The sequence below is a fragment of the Pteropus alecto genome, unplaced genomic scaffold, assembly GCF_000325575.1.
Source record: "Pteropus alecto unplaced genomic scaffold, ASM32557v1 scaffold45, whole genome shotgun sequence".
Lineage (NCBI taxonomy): Eukaryota > Metazoa > Chordata > Mammalia > Chiroptera > Pteropodidae > Pteropus > Pteropus alecto.
This window is the reverse complement of record NW_006442491.1, coordinates 6,501,174-6,513,407: the sequence shown is the minus strand read 5'-3', so window position 1 is coordinate 6,513,407 and position 12,234 is coordinate 6,501,174. Positions and strand designations below refer to the sequence as shown.

The following is a 12,234-nucleotide window of genomic DNA, read 5'->3' as shown; positions in this document are numbered from 1 at the left end:
TTCCAGAAATTCCAAAGAGATTATAAGAATGATTAGATTTGATACAAGGCACTAAATAATATAGTAAGGATTAGTGAGTCGTACAAGAATTATAGCCATTGTCAAAATGCAAATTTTTTTCAAAAGGAAACCTGTAAACTTACTAAAGTTCCACTATTATTGTTGTTGTTGTTATTATTATTATTATTATTTATTATTGAAATCAGTGAGTGAATTCTTTTTAACTCCACAGAAGGCTCTGTTGTCCATACAAGTGGAGTTTTACCAAACAACAGATTTAAAATGTTATTTTCTTATCATATTTGACTATCAAAAGCATGACCCTATAACTCATATTTATGTTACAGCATCTATGGTTAATGGTTTTCTGCTTCTCTTATCATGGTAGGCTTTAAAAAGAGATCACTCTCTGAAAGTAAGTACCTTGTTGGTAAAGTTGGGTTTAACTTAATTGCCTTTTTTTGCCATCCTGTGTTCTGGAAATAATTTACATTTGTTGTCTTTTAGAAACTGTAAGTCATGTTTTCCCTGCTATTGCCCTGGTAGCGATCCATTAAATATTTCCTACTAAAAATGACCCCAGGAGATAGTAATTAACCTACTCTTGAGTGTAATAATAGAATCTGAGATTGATGAACATTTTCTTCAGCTATTTTAAGTAATGGCATGAAACCGAATGGCCATGCATTGCTTGTCTTAGAAAAACAGTACAGAATATGATAGAAGATCATGAATAAATGAATACTTTCATTTATGAGTTTTATATAGAAATATTTGAGTTTCCCTGCTTGAGGTGCAGCTCGCATGGTAGTTAATCTTCGTGTGGCACTTACTGTATAATGCAACACCTCTTTGGGCAATTTTTGTATGAAAATATAGCACTTAAGCTCCTTTCCTCCACAAAGCAATGCAAGAATGAATTGTTCATTCTTTTTTTATATAACATGCTGGAAATTATTCAGAAATAACCAAGATGGTAATTTCCATTTAATGTCTTCTTCTTAGTTTATTGAAAAATATGAAATATTTTCAAACCAGCATAAAATCATTTGAAAATTAAAGAATCCTATACAGTTTAAATTTCTGTCTTAGCATCACCCACTATCTGTGTGCTGCTGAGCAAGTCATTTACTCTTCCTCATTTATTATCATTATTTCAGTCATTAAAATGAAAATATTAATTCAGTTATCTCCAGGGTAACTTCCATTTTAAACTATCCTTCTCTCTGTTTTGATCCCTTTCCTCATTCTTATTGCCATCTATCTCAACCTTTCCTGTTGCATTCTAACGACCTCTTATTTTAAGCTCCAAAGAATATGGTACATCCCAGATTGCCTTGTGATTTCTTCCTATATACAAGAGCTGTCTCTCAACCTCATTTCAGTCATATGCCATCACTCGCTCTGTAAAGGAACTTGAATGACAGGGGCCAGCTGTGTCCCGAGAAAAGCTTAGACCCAATGACAATCAATGGTAAGACATAGGCTAAATTAGATAGTGCAAAATGCCATTTCTGAAGACAATTTCCCAGAGGTTCTTTCAAATGGTAAAGGAGATGTTTTATAATTAGAGGAAAATAGCACAGCCAACTTGAAGTGAGCATCCTAGAATGGCTACCACAATCACATGTAAAAATTGTTTAGTGCAAGTGCCACCTTCTTATAAATCACAGGGTATGTTCATTTAAAATGGACATTCATTCTGAGTTTTGACTCATATTTGGCTTAGTGAAAGACTAACCCAGCAAGTTCAACAGTTCAATTAAGTATTTTTAAGGACTTTTCAAATTGAAAAATTGTCGATAGGAAATTTCCCTCTGAGCTCTAGGTAGTATCTATGGACTGTAAATTTTCCTTTCCATATTGCAAGTGGGAAAATTATGCTCTACCAGGACACACCAGTATGCTGTTGAAAAAACTTCTTTAAATGAAGATGTGGCCATTATTTTGTATCTCGACATAAGATGAAAAATTGAACACAATTTATGCATAAATGTCAGGCCATTCATAGCAGCATTATTTTGGCACAAAAGGACGAATATTATCCACTTTGGGTGAAAGGGGAGGAAATTGCTCAAATCACATGGGACACTAGTTCATAAGCTGTATGAAATCTTTAACAAAATGAACTCCAGAATTTATGCAATTCCCTCAAGAAAAATAGATATTTAAAAAAATAAATCATAATGAGTAACACTATTATTATTATTCTCACTGGTGGTGGTATAAAGGACATTAATAAAACAGTCTCCGTGATATGTGAGTTCTAATATATAACTATAAAAATATATAAATATTCTACATAGAGTGAAATACCATATTTACGAAATGGATTCCATGTGATTAGTAGCCACCTTGAACCTTGAGAAAAAGAATCTCTAATTAAGTGTACTCCATGAACATTTGGATTTTCTGGTACTTAAAGGAGGGGATAGGTTGAGGAGGAGTAGTATTAGCCTGTTTTTCATATCTGTTATTTGTGTGCCACCAAAGCTTCAAAAGACATAAATAGATGGCAGTAACCTTTTCTGGTAGATCAAGAGATAAACACAAATGTCTGAAAGGAAGCATATGAGGATAGTACATAAAGCCTAACAGAATTCAGAGTATTGAGAGGTTATTGAGAGCTGAGATGGGAAGGGCTTCATGGAATTATCGCTAAGACTCTGGATTGAATCTAGAGTAGAGAGAAGATCCATCTCTCATCACATCCCAACCACCACAACTGTACTGAATTATTTACTTTCCCTAGTGAAACTTCTAACCTCCTGACTTTCACCTGGAACCCTCTTTGCCTTCCATTTTTGCCTTGGCAGTGGCTGCAATCATAGTTCTCATTTGAGTTGAGACTTTCTTCAGAAAGATTACTGGGATTTTTCTAAGCTCTCTGATAATTTGGGTTAATTGCTCTTTTTTAAGCTGCCGAGAAGTCTGTATGCATGATCCCCATCAAAGCATTTGCCACTTAATATTGAAATTGACTGTTTAGATCTTGATTTCTTCCAATCAACTGTAGCTTCTCCATGGTCCACTTTATCCATTACTCTTTGTGTAGTTCCTGGCACATGTTAGTTATTAATAAACATCTGTTTATTGAAGAAGAGAGGAAGGACGGAAGGAAGGATGGAAGGACGGATGATGGAAGGAAGGAAGGGAAGAAGGGGACATGATCTGTATGAAAGAAGTCACAGCGATGGGTACAATGAGTTGGCCTAAAGACAATGAGAAGACTGATGGGACTAAACTTTAATGGTGATGTCATTTTTTCCTAAATGTGCAAGGTGACATAAATCCTTTCAGTGGATTATGGATTGGGACATTTTTCACTCTTTGAAGAGAGACTGAAAATGGGATAAATACAATATATTTGCCAGTGATAATTTGTTAGATGCCTGTATGAGAAAGAATTTGAGGATTTCACAGTTCAAATGGATTTAGCATGTGTCAACACAAAACAAGTTTTAGAATTGTATAAGAGATTAAAAATCACTTCAGAATAACTAAGTTTCACTTGGGGGAAGGGATTGCCAGTAAAATGACATTATTGCAACAAATAAAGTTCTTTTAAACAGGCTTAATATATCTGTCTACATGGTCACCACTCTATATAAAGCAATATATGGGCCAGCTGAAAATAGAATAAGTGGTTGTAAGAGGCTTTCAACCAAAAGTTATAATCATTAGTTAAAATGCTTGAAATTTTAATTGCAAACATATATGCATATATATGTATATATGCAAACACGTATAACTGGTTGCTAAGGGCTACATGCAAATGATGATGTTTTACCCTGAAAATAAAATGTAAAGCATACAAGTCCCTCTGAACTCAGTTTCACAATGGGTCTTAGACAGCTAGCATGGGAGAAAGGATGTTTATATGGTATCGTATTTGTGCCACCTAAAGACACTAATCATTGAGGATAACACTCAAATTTTTATATAATGCTTTAGAATTGTTTTTTATAATTGGATGTTGTAATAATTTAGTTCAATTTAACATATTTACCAAGTCTACTTTCTATACTAGGCACTGAAAATATGATGGTGGATAAGATATGATCTTTTTCATCTATGAACTCAAATTGCACTGGAAGAATGTAGTGGAGGCAATCTGCCAGCCCTAAGAACCCTATGCTTTGAACATGCCAGATTATTTACTTTCCTAGAACATCTCAAAGCATATTCACTTATCCTAGATTTTGCTCATGTGTTTATACACTTAGACTTTTAAGACCTAAAACCTCTATCTCTGTATTTACTTTCTCTATGCAGAATGTCAAAAGCCAATTTAGAAATTCAAGGAAGTATTTCTGTCCTACTATCACAGACATGACCATTCTCTAAGACCATGGTCCCTACTACAAATTTAGTTTTAAGAAAAAAAAGGAATTATTGAGAAGGAAAATAATTTGGATTAATAGCAAAATATTTCCCTGCTGCATGGCAATATGAACTGCTAGCTACCATTGGCATAAGAAATCTAAGAAGTATAACAAGTGCAAAAACAGGATAGAAGTCTTCACAGAAACATCAATATTCGAGATAGACTTTGAAGGAGCAATCTGATATTGGCAGACAGGGACAATAGGGAAGGAACACATGAGCAATATCAAGGATCGGTGAACATGCTTCAAGATGTGAAGATCTTGAATGACCCTCTATTCCTCCAAATATAAGTTGAAAAAGTCATCTAAAGTATGGGAGAAAATGATACACATAATTTTGATACACATAATTTTGATGCACAAATTTTCTAAAAGTGAACTTTACCCACATTTACTCGAATAAATTGTCTTTTCTTTCTCAGTGGGTTCTATGTCATATGACTGTGGAGAAGAGCATGGATTTCAATTTAAAAAGATATAAAATAAACATTTCATTGTTAAAATAGAAAAAATATAAGGAGAAATCTTAGTGGTTAATAATGATTTTTTGCTAAACAAGTAATACCAATCATTGACATTTATCACACGTTGTGGTGTTTTGGGTAGCAAGTATTTATTGTACATTTAACACATGCTAGTTAGTCATTGTTCTGGATGCTAGGGGGCCATTGTTCAACAGGACAGATTAGGCTCTGCTTTTGAACCTTAGCTTCTAGAGCACAGAGTCACATAATAAACTTAGACAAAGGAAAATAAATTGGATTACAGATTTTGATGAGCTCTGTAAAATATATGTAATAAGTATATATATATAATAAAAATAACAATAGTATTGTGATACAGAACAATAAGAGAACTTTCTTAGACAGGGTAATCTCTCGGAGAAGGTGAGATTTAAGATGCAGACTAAAGATGAATAAGGAGTTGGCCCTTTGAAGAATCAGGGGAAAGCATTCCAAGCAGAGAGAACATCTAGTAATATTTCCCTGTTTGGAATAGCTCTGTTATTCAAGAAACTAAATGGAAGCTGGTGTGGCTAGATGAGTAAGCCCGGGGAGAGGAGTGGTCTGGATCACGCTGGACAGACAGGCAGCAAGCAGACTCTGCAGGGTCTTAGGTGGAAGTATGGCTGACAGAAAGGACATGCTGCTTCCCATGAGCACATTCTCCAAAAGTGGAACTTTTTAATGATTGGTAACTACAATGAAAAGGTGCTAAAGGAAGCCCTGTGAGATTTACAGTATCAACAACAGAGGTCAGACCATGGGTCCAGCACAGGACAGAGTCCTCTTTGGTAAGCAGTTCTGTACTGTCCAAGGGTGGAGGATTTCCCACACTCCTTCCATTTACCATTACTTCCTGCAGCATCACCACCATAACAAAGCTGTGAGAAATAGCTAGAGCTTGGCCTGCAGGGCATAGTAAGGAATGTCTCTGATTCTGAGCAAAATGGAAAACCACAGAACAATTTTAAGCACAGGAATTCCTGGGCAGATATACATTTTTAAAAGATCTTTGTGTCTGCTGTGTGAATAGTTTAAGGGGTGGGAAGAAAGTATATAAGCAGGACATTTAGTTAGGTGGCTATTGCAAAAGCACAGGTGAGGGAAATGGTTTGTGGCACTAGAATATTGACAATAGTTATGTAACACAGTAGATATATTTACGATATATTTTCTAAGTAGCATAGACAGTTTTTGTCGTTAATTCAACGTAAAGAAGGGCAGAAGGAAGGAAGGAGTCAAGGATGATTCCTAGGAGCTTGACTATAGGAACATAATATACTGTGGTAGTGGAATTTACTGATATAGATGAGGAAGAAACAGAATGAAGTTCCATTTTGTCCATGCCAGGTATGGGATATCTCTAAGATGGCTAGGCAGAGCCAAGTTGGCATATAGATACAGGGGGCAGGCACTGTCATAAGGGTCTCAATGCCTAGGGACGGACTGGAACGGAAGACTCCATTGGAAGATGTCAGCATAAGGGTGGTATTTAAAGCCATGGGCTGCGGCACTCGGGAATCTTTTTAGCAACAATGATTCATGATGTTTTTTTAACCCATTATACAGGGCTCTTTCTCCTGTATAATGCCTCCATACATTGGCAAAAGGTCTTGTGCACTATAAATGAAACAAGTGTGGTCTTTACCTTCTAGGAACTCACAATCTAAAACAGGCCCTGATGACATGACCAAGCAAGATGCCATTTCTCCTCTTGTCCCTGAGGCTTCGTGACTCATCCTAGGATTAGTCTTTAGGGACTTTTATATTCATTATCTTGTTTCTCTTATTTTCCTTGCAAGAATCCTCGAAGTGGGAAGATCGTGTACAATCTATTGTTTGAGCGACTCTTTCAGCAGACATTCTTATTTCTATTTTTAGCAGATGAGAATGTTGTTCTCAAAAGGCTAACTAAGCAATGTCTCAGCCAAAGTCACAAAACCAGTGAGTGAGATTGGCAGCAGGAAGATGTTTCTAACTCCAAGGATTTGTAGGGTCTAGTTTGGATGGAACCTTTCTGGATGTATCAACTTTTCCAAATCAATGGCAAAGCTCTGGAGTCTTTCAGAATTGGGTCAAATCTCTGCTCTCCACTTGCTAACTGGATCACCTTGAAAATAATTTAACCTTCATAGCCTTGATTTCTTATTCTGTAGAATGAGGATGTTAATATCTACATTTTAGGTTATTTGTAAATCCATACATCCATTTATTTATCCAACCCTTCCACTAACCAATTTATTCAGCCATCCCTCAAACATCTAACTGCTATGTGCCAGGCACCATTTTTAGGCGTTGGGAATATATTTATGCAGAAAATAAAACTGGCGCCCTCTGGAACTTGCATTCTTTGGGGGAAGCAGTCAGTGTCCAATCAACAAATCAATATAGACTAGAATGTGAGACAAGAGGTGTGGAGAAAGTATAACCATGTTGAGGGGCATGAGAAGTCAGGGAAGGCTTCTCTGAGCAGGGACCTGGACAAGAATCAAATGAGATAATGAGCAAAATGTCTTTAACATGGTGCTTGATACCATTGCAATCCTGGAAAGAGGAGAGTCGAAAAGCAGACATGGGTGGTGCCCAGGATCTCATGTTCATTACCCATCCTAGAGAAAGCTTCAGCTTTTAGAGTTATTTTCATCCCACTGGCTAAGTTATGAAAGAGTCTCTGGATGTTTTAGCTGATGTCATGGACATGTGATGAATCCAACTGTTGTTTCTCTGAATCTATGCTTCCCAAGCACCTTCTAATCATGATTTTACTTCTCATGAAAACCTGCCCACCTGGAGAGAATATTCTGATCATATAGATCTGATTAAGTACTCAGCTTCAGTTTGTAGCTATTTCTCATTATACATTGATACAGAGGCACACTCATTATGATTTGGTTCCCCATGTGACTTGGCCACATGGAGTGAATATACTGATCACATGGACTTTGATTTTCTAGTTCCTGTGACAACTCATGCTCATTATAAGTTAAGCAACTGGCATTCTGTTTGAATACATTCACCTTCTGAATGTAGGTTATGTTAGTGTGTGGCACACAGTAGGCACTGAATGAACTTTCACCGATTAATGGATTGAGATTTCTCCCAGACCCATGGCAAGATCAGACTTTCAAGGGTAAATTCACCAGGGGATGATGAATGCTACTGTGCAGGGCCTCCCAGGATATGGCCTGCTTATTTCCCAGACTTCTACCCACTGTCACTGTGTGGACTGAGCACAGGACTGGTTTTTATACAACAGTGGCTTTGAACTCCTGCTTCAAACCTATTCCAGGGTTTAGAGGGGCTATTAGAAAGTCAAGTGGAGTGACAGGAGGGAGATAACTCTGCTCCTCAACTCCAGGTAAGTCCAGCTGCCAGGCAAATTCAAGAGCAGGAGTCCCAAATATGGTTATATTCCCGGGAGCGATGTTTTCCCTCAACTTCAGAGTCCTGGAAGGGCAGAGGTGAGGAGGCCAAGAGCAGGGATGGGGTGATAGTACCCACTTGGCTCCTATTTTTGTGAGGCAGTTCAGGGCCTTTAATCATAATGATAATAGCAATACAATTAACTTATGATTCAACAGTCACTGCATTTCATACTTGATACATATTGATTCCCTTAATTTTACCTACCCTGAAGTCCATTGTGTATGTCAGCTGGAAACCTCTCTTCCCTTTGATTCAAACCCACATTTTTTAGAAATTTTTTAATGAAGGCTTCTGGCTTTTTGGCTAAACAAACATCATACATGAACCTATTGATTTTTCTGTGATTTCCAGCCTAGTAATCTCTTATCTTCCTGAGCTTCACACCAAGAGATATCATCTTGTATCCCATTAGGTGTGTAGCACTATCTTGCTTTTGCCACTGGCTGATTCATTTCTCCTGTGGCCCAGTTTATGTCCTGAGGAAAGCACTCGATGGTTGGCAGCTGATGGAGATTTACATTCCTCAACTTTCCTGCCTCACTCCCATCCCACACTCACCGCTGGCTATTCAGTCCATGAGGCTGAGCTGAACCTGGAAACTTCAGTTACACCCAGTCATTAATAAGTTGAGGAAATCAAATAAATATAATTGAGGCTCCATTGTTAAAAATGAGATACGATCATTCTTTCCTACCAGGTCTTATTGCCATTCTTTTTTTCTTGAATGTTTGGCATCTCTGGCCAAACACGTGAGTCCAAATATGTGAGGCATATTTATTATATAAAATGAGATTTGTGGAGGGTGGGGAGGCAAATTGACCATAGTAGGCCTCAAATTCTTTTTCTCTGGAAAAATAAAAAAAAGAGGCAGCTATATTAGAGTAGTAGTTTTCAATGTCTTTGAGGTGGTGGAGTGACTGCAAGCCATGGTATGCTTACCATGAAATATTAGCACCCAAAGCTAGACTTAAAATAGCCAAACACATCATTTTGTGACATACCAAATACTATTTTATGTATGATTCTAATAGAGGCAAAAGTTATCCATATGGATATATAATTCATCTATCGAATAAGTGTTATTGAGTACACAAATGTTTCTCAAACTAGCCTTCCTTAGATTCACCTAGAGGAGCTATTAAAACACAGCTTGCTGGGCCCCATTCAGCATTTTAACAAATTCTCAGGTGATACTGAAGTTGATGCTGCTGGTCTGGAACCACACTCTGCCAACCGCTGGCCTACTCTATTTTAGGCCAGGTACTGGCAAACACAATCCATGGGCCAAATCCAGTGCAGCCTTCTTTTTCATAAATTAAGTTTTTTTTAGAATTCAACCACAACCACTTATTTATGCATTGTCTGTAGCTGCCTTTGTGCTATGAAGGCAGAGTTGAATAGCTGGGCCAGGGACTACAAGGCCTGCAAAGCCTAAATACTGGTTATCACTGAATAAAAACAATGGGCTAAATACTGAGCATTTACTACCTGGCCCTTTACAGAAAAATGTTGTATTCTAGGTTATCAGGATAATCTTTCACAGGGGTATAATATCATTCTCTCCTCATGGAGCTTACCTTCTAACATGGCACTAAATATTTAGTGGCATTTAAATAAAAAGTATAGGAGAAAGTCTTAATTGAGGAATTATACCTTCAATTATTTTTAACCTAGTTATTATCTCTTTCTTTCCTTTAAGGATCACTTATCCATTCTTATTTTCATAACTAGCTCATGCCCCAGTCTCTTCAAGTCTTTATGATAAAGTACCCTTCAAACTGGTCTTTTCCTCTCACTACTTTCACACCTCAGTATATTCTAGATAGTATTTCCAGAGTAAATATCCTAAATGTAGCTATTAAATAATTGTCTCCAGAATAAACTTTGTTGTTCTAATTTTTTTAACATTGTGACAACAAACCACGGCCACTGCTTATCTGCTACCTGGGACTTCCCAAAGTCACAGGCTTGCATTGACCTGCTCAGGAGAGGAAATGGTAGTGAATATTACCAGCAGGAGTGGCAAGGCCAAGTACTCAGCATGTTATCACAGACTCTGCCACTCCCTGACCCCAAGCAAGAGCTGCTTCACTCATTTAATTTTCCTCTCAGCCCTTAGAAGCATCTGAGATGGCAACGCCAGTTCTATAAACTCTCCATTGAAGTCACACCAGTTTACTTTCCATCTTCTAAATTACTTATTAATTCTGTTTTATTATAAGTTGTTTATTATTTATACAGGTCTTTATTAGTTATTTATTACTAATATTATCTATTTATTACTAATAACAAATTATATCAAAACTGTCTTAAAACAATGGATTGTTTTGTTTTTGTTTTGCACACAGATCATGACTTTATTTAAAAATTAGCAAACAACACTGTAGAAACATTGATATGTAAATTTCTAAAAAAATGCTACATCTTAAATTTATTTGGCAAATAACTCTTTAGCTATGAGTTTAGTCTTCCACATAGAAACCAGATGCTAAACTGTAAAAAAAAAAAAAAAAGTTTCCTATTGTTTGGAAAAAAAAAACAATTGAAGTAGAAGATTATAAAAATGCATAGATCTATATTAAAAGAATTGGCTGTACAGAGGTACTCCCTCTCACAATATTCCTCTTTACTTCATATACGAGTTATTGGTTATGCTGTAGGATTTAACTCTTATAGCACTAAAAGGCAACTGTTTAGGAAAGAGGTAGAAAAAGGAATGTATGTAAGGCAATATTTCTTTTAGGTACAATAAGCATAATAGTGTTTTAGGAAGACAAGATAAAAATTACTCAAGGCTAGCTTGGTTCTCACTGAATAAAAATAATGGGCTAAATACTGAGCTCCTCTCTGTGAATCTAATAATCATTGCTTGATCACCATGTTGGTCATCTCTGGGGTAGTCATTTTGGTACTGGCCATGATATTCATCTGGGTATTCTGCCCGATAACCGTTATCACTAATTTCAGACCCATTTGTTCCTGTTCCTTGGCTTTCGTTGTGAATGACAGGTTCTGTTAGAGCAGCACAGTATTTGGGATCACATTTTTGATGCCCAAGCCCATATACACTCATCCCTTTCTTGGAAGTGACCTTGTTGGGACCCATCTGTAGAGAAATGTCGAGTTGTCCATTGGTTGTAAGGTTAGCTTCTAATCATAGATGTCTCTCTTTGCATGTGGAACTAAGATTCCTGCCTGGCTAGCTCCTTTTTTGGTGCCAGCTCCTTTGTCAGTTTGCATTTTGGGATCTAAAGATACCTCCTAATCCTAAAGGCTATCTGTAATACCTGCCTGGCTGGCGCATTTGTTGGTTCCCATCTGCAAACCAATTACAATCTGGCCAGCTTTTAATTTTCCTTCATCAAAACGTCTTGTTTGTTTTTCTGCATACTTAACTCTAATGTCAATGGTCGTATGTAAACCTTTTGTTTTAACCAGACCTGCTAGAGCCACCAGTGTGGTTTGAACATGTGTCATGTTTCCATTCTCAAAAAGATCATTTGCTTCAAGTATGTCATGTGGCTTCATATCATAGCCCTGAATAGCTTTAATATCATTGCCAATATTCTCCAACTGAGACCAGTTTAATGAGGACTCGGCCTTCTCTGAGCCCAGCTGTAGCTTGTTGAGAAGTTTGATGACTGTGGGCCTCAGTTCCTTACCACTTGGATCTTTCTTTCTCATGCCATGGAGGCTAACTTCTCACAGAGCAAGTGCGTCAAGAAAGCAAGGCATAAACCATGGTGTTTTTTTAAGATGTAGCGTCAGAAGTCACACTCTAGCATTTGTGCATCATTTTGTTGGTTGCATGGGTCAGATCTAATCAAAGTAAGAAAGAGTAATGCCGGAGTATGAGTGTCCGGGGGTGAGACTCATTGGAGGCCATTTTAAAACCTGGATACCATATAGTTTCAACT

At 37.1% G+C, this 12,234-nt stretch overlaps 1 pseudogene; it reads right to left on the bottom strand.

Annotated features, from left to right (window-relative positions):
• Positions 1-11,102: 11,102 nt before the first annotated feature.
• LOC102895869 lies at positions 11,103-12,001 on the bottom strand (annotated as a pseudogene).
• Between the last annotated feature and the right edge of the window lie 233 nt (positions 12,002-12,234).